The following is a 5685-nucleotide window of genomic DNA, read 5'->3' as shown; positions in this document are numbered from 1 at the left end:
GACCTCAACCAAAAGTGAGGTCAACAACCACATAAGTATTTCATATCGCATATAAAATATCACTATATTAACTTTTAATAGGTGAAATATGCATTTTTATGCATAGGTGAGGTGGCCTATATGTAAAAAATGAAGTTTAGAGGTTAGATATGTAAATACATAGGAATTGAGTAGTATGTATGTAAAAATTGGGTAAATTTACAATTTTATAAATTGTTGTGGCTTGGAGGATAATTCAATTGGATGATACTAAGGTAGTGAGTGGGCTTAAGCTAGGAAGTTAATGGTTCACTTATTTGTAGCCCCCCTAGTTGGTGATTAGATGATAAGCATGATTTTTAATGAGAATTGATCTCACTTAAATTTACATTTTGACTATTATAAATTTATCTTGAAGATTAGATTTAAGAGATTAGTAGTAAGCTAGGTCTGATCTTAAACATGTTTAATGAGAATTAGAAAAGAGAAACTTAACTAATTATGAACATCTTTAAAACACTACGAGCCCTATCCTAATTGTGGGTATAAAATTCTTAATGATTTGAGCTTGCTCTTAAAGGCACCCATTTACATAACTCTTGAATGAAACATTAAGTGAATGTTCGAGTACCCCGCTCTTGGGATAATTAAGATTTTAAGGTTCATTGAGCATAGGGTGTATTAATTCATTGAAGTTTAAATTTAACTCCGGATAATTAATTGAACAAAGTAATAAGTTCAAATGAACTTGAAACGTTTCAAAGGGTTTTAAAAGTTATTTAGGGCTATGCCTCTAAGACTTTTACGCTCTTTTAAATATTTTGAAGGACAATTGAACTTATCATATTTTGTTCCAGAAAATCATCCATTAAATCTTTTTAGGAACCCACCAAGTTATACTGCAGGAAATTTTGAAGGACAGTTGAGTGGATCTGAAGAAAAGATTTATATTGCACCTGCATTTTTTTCTTGCACATTTGTGTTGTGAAAAAAGACACAATAAAGCCAAAAATGAAACGAGTAAAATTGCACGCAGATAAAACAACAGAGCGACACACAGATTTACGTGGTTCGACAAATTTGCCTACGTCCATGGAGCTGCAGAGAATTTTATTTCTTCGAGGAATTACACCGTCGAGCACCTCAATATTTACAAAAAATCTTTGTTTTCTTCTCTCCCTTCCTCTCTCTCTCTCTCTCTCTCTCTTCTTCTCTTTCTCTTAGCTCTCAAGAGGACTTGGTTTGACATTGTTTGGTTTGGCTTCTCCTTTAAGCCAAAAAGAGATTATTATAGAAACCATGAGAGCGGTAGGTGGGAGATAGGTGAGCGGTAGGTGGGATATAGTAGGTGAGCGGTAGGTGGGAAAGTAGGTGAGTAGTATGTGAGATTCTTAATTAGGAAGCTAATTAAATTTCGGCGGATCGGGTTTCCACATTACCCAATAATTCTCTCACTTTGAGACTGGGACACTGACTGAATCACCTACTGGCTGCATCATCTATTAGTTGCCCCGTCATTTTCCTCAAACATGATATCCTCCACCTCTGTAACTCGAAGCCCGTCTTCATGCCAGAAGACCAGCTGAAGTTGAGCACAACTTCAACTTCTCACGAGTAACACCCTCAGTTGACATATCATCGTCAATGTAGTTTTGTACCACCAAGTTCTTTCCTGGGTTACTCCTGTATCTGTTTATAACTCCCACTGCATGAGTAATATTTTGTCTCTGCTGAAAGCCATTTTCAACAAGTCAAGCCTTTTACCTCTTACTGTCACTAAAGCGCAGTTTTCATCTGGTACACCCACTTGTTGTGCAATATCTTCTTCCTTGGTGGAGGTTCTGCCAGCTCACACTTGCTCGAACTTTCATCTTATAATATTTCTTCAGTTTCCTCCTTCTTGGTCCGCTCCCACTTACACGAATTCTCATCTTGCAAGATTTCTTCATAACTCTGTGGTTCTTTATCATTTGTTTGTACATGGTTTGGTTTTCTTACCTTTGGCGCTCTACAACTTTTCAGGAAATTGAAATTCTTCTGCTTCCTCGTAATGCAACTCTGACTCATGTGTCCTCGCCTGAGTAAACCTGTAGTCATATATAGTGTGTCAGTTTTCTTACCTCGAGCAAGTACTAATGCTCCTTTGGTAACCTTCCATGTGCTATCTAAGAACACCACCGAATGACCACCCTTATTGAGCTGCCCAACAGAGATGAAATTTTCTTCAACTCAGGAACGTGTTTGACCTTTTGCAAAAGTCATTTGCTCTTGTCAGGGAGTGCAATATCAACGTCTCCTATCCCCACCACGTCCAGAGCTTTTCCATCAGCCATATATACCTTTCCAAAGTTACTAACAACATAATTTCACATAAACGGGAAGATGTATGGAAGGAATCCTCTGAATCCAATATCTAGTCATCAATAAAACTGTAAACTGTCAGAAATATTGCATCATGTATTTCTTCAGTTATAACATTAGCGTCATCATTCTCCTTCTTCTTAAGATTCTTGTAGTTCCTTTTTATGTCGCCAGCCTTGCCACAATTCCAGCAGGTTGTGTGCTGACCAGACTTTGATTTTGATATTCCTTTGTCTGAGTTTCTGTCATGTGATCTCCCTCTGGAATCAACATTCAGCGCCGAACTTGAACACCAGGCCTCGCCATAGTTCTTCCTGTGCACCTCCTCAGCCAAAATCAAATCACAAATATCATCATATTTCAGCTTAGATTTACCTGCAGAACTACTAACTGTCATCCTCGTGGCTTCTCAGCTTTTTGGCAATGAAGCCAACAATATCAGTGCATGTATCTCATCATCAAAATCAATTTCAACAGACTACAACTGATTTATGATAGTGTTGAAATCATTTAGATGTTGAGCAACAGACACACCTTTCTCCATCTTCAAGTTGAATATTTTTTTTATCAGATGCACTTTGTTATTCGTCAATGACTTTTCATACATACCTGATAAAGCAGCCATGAGATTTGCAGTAGTACTCTCCTTGATGACGTTGTGGGCAACTGATCTCGACAGGGTTAATCGTATAACCCGCAGAACCTGTTGATCCAACAGATTCCATTCCACCTCGTCTATCTTTTCTGGTCGTTTTCTCGGTAACGGAACATGAAGTTTCTTCCCATAAAGGTAGTCCTCTATCTGCATTCTATAGTAAGCAAAATTTGTGTCATTGAACTTCTCGATCCCCGATGTCATCACTTCGTCTCCGCCCATCGTTCTTCCTTTTCGAACATAATCTCTGATAACAGTTGTTGTGAAAAACGACGACAATAAAGCAAAAAATGAAATAAGTAAAATTGTACGCATAAAAAACACCAGAACGACACACAGATTTATGTGGTTCGGCAAATTTTCCTACATCCACGGAGTTGCAGAGGATTTTATTTCTTCGAGGAATTACACCGTCGAGCGTCTCGATGTTTACAAGGAAATCTCTGTTTTCTTCTCTCACTTCCTCTCTCTCTCTCTCTCTCTTCCACACTTTCTCTTATCTCTCCCTCAAGAGGACTTGGCTTGGCTTCTCCTTTAAGCCAAAAAGAGACTATTTATAGAAACCACGAGAGCAGTATGTGAGCGATAGGTGGGAAAGTAGGTGCGCGATATGTGGGATTTTTAATTAGGAAACTAATTAGTGGACCGGGTCTCGACATTACCCAATAATTTGTAGTTTAACTTATTTGATGTCCTATAAAAATAGAACATGAACTAGCAAATTATCATGTTTCTTGTTAGTAGGCCAAAGAGGCCCACTGTCATATAACACCTTTACATTTGTTAAAATTATAAGGGGGCACTTACATACATACCACTCAATTCCTGTGTATTTACATATCTAAAACATAAACTTTGCTTTTTGTATTTATACACCCAAAATTTTCATATCACATTAAAAAAATAATATCATTGGTTTAGCTTTTAAAAAATAAAATACACATTTTCATACATGATTGAGATAACAACATATAATAATATCAACAACAATAAGCTTTTATCCCACTAAGTGGTGCTGATCACATGAATCTTTTTTCTCCATTTTCATCTATTTAAGTGTCATATTTTCATTTAATTCTAATAAATAAAGATTATGTTTATATAGATTATAACATATAGTTAAAAATTAAAAGCTTTAGTGTTAGATATGTAAATACATAGGAATTAAGTGGCATGCATCATACATGTAAATCTTTCAAATTTAATTTCTTTTTCTACTAGTTTTCGTTAGTTTAACATCAAAATATTTTTTTTTTCTCTTACCTTCCATACATATGTTAGAAAAAGTCATTTGTTATCTAATAAGATAATATCTATGTGAATTAAAGAATGTGAAGGAGAGGGATTAATTACCTTTATCTCTTTCTGTTGTCAATATTATGCATCTTCTATATTTTCTAAATTAAACTTTTATCTTTTCTACGAAATCATATTACGGGTCTGTTTAAGGCAGCTTGTGCGTTCTCGGATAAGCTGCTTATCCTGAAACGCGGCCCTTGGACCGGCCACAGGGGTCGACCTGCGGCCCGCGTTTAGTGTAAAAACTCAAACGCAGTTTCGAATAAGCTGGTGAAATGATCATTCTGTAGTTAATGTAACAACATTGATATAAAATGTATAATAGCCATACATATATGTATGTGTATGTGTTGTATATTACTTGTTTTATTATATTTATATTGTGCGGTATAAAAAAAAAATTCTTTTCTATAATTTTGCCTTCAAATGGAATTAGTTCTTGGGATAATTACGTATAAATTATTCGAAACATTGCTATTTACAAATGAATCACATAGTTGATTTTTTTTTAAACTATCAAATCGGTGTATTTATGTGTTTCATGATTCTAAATAAACCTTTTTGCTGTATAAAAAATAAGATCATATCCCAGTCATGCTAAATAGTTAATTATGAGCTGTTTGATTTTTTGGTTGGCCTAGGTTAATTTGTTAACTCAAAATTCACTTGAATTTGAGGTGATTAAAATTTGACACAAACTCAAAAGAAATGTGAGTATGACTTGAAATTGAACCAAATATATGTTATGTATATTTAAAATGGGTTATACTAGTTGAGCTTTGGCAAGCTGGGTTGAAGTCGATTTGAGTTAGATTTTTTGACCTACTTCTAATTATGTTTGTTAAATAATTGATATTTCAAATAATAATATTTAAAATATTGAACATTAAAAAAATGTAGGAAATAATTAGAATTCTAACACAAGTTATTTTCTCGATTCGGGAGAGCAATGTTAGGTTTCGTTTGAAAGAGTAGTTTTGCTCACCAAATTTGGGTTTTACCAAATGAAAATTTTTACATATATAACTCCTCACTACATGCGAGTCGCAAGCTTTAGGCTCTGTTTGGCACAATTGTAGCTTCTTAGTTTTTCAGTTGCAGCTGCGCAGCTCCAGAAAGCTACTGCGGGGAAGCGACTGTCTTTTTGGTGCAACTGTGTGAAAATAGCTGGGGCAGGTGTTTCTGGAGAAATAACCATGCTGCCCCTATTTGTTAAAACTATCTATAAATTTATATGTTTATATATTAAATTGATTGATATATGTAAATATATGAAAGTAATCATTATTATGGAATAAATTTAAGTATTTGGTATATATATATATATATATATATGGCAGAATGATTCTAGATGTTGTTGATGGCATAATCTCAGCTGCCTTCTCAAATTT

The sequence above is a fragment of the Phalaenopsis equestris genome, unplaced genomic scaffold (assembly GCF_001263595.1).
Source record: "Phalaenopsis equestris unplaced genomic scaffold, ASM126359v1 Scaffold000208, whole genome shotgun sequence".
Taxonomy (NCBI): Eukaryota; Viridiplantae; Streptophyta; class Magnoliopsida; order Asparagales; family Orchidaceae; genus Phalaenopsis; species Phalaenopsis equestris.
The sequence above is the reverse complement of the archived record's forward strand: the minus strand, read 5'-3'. Positions refer to the sequence as shown.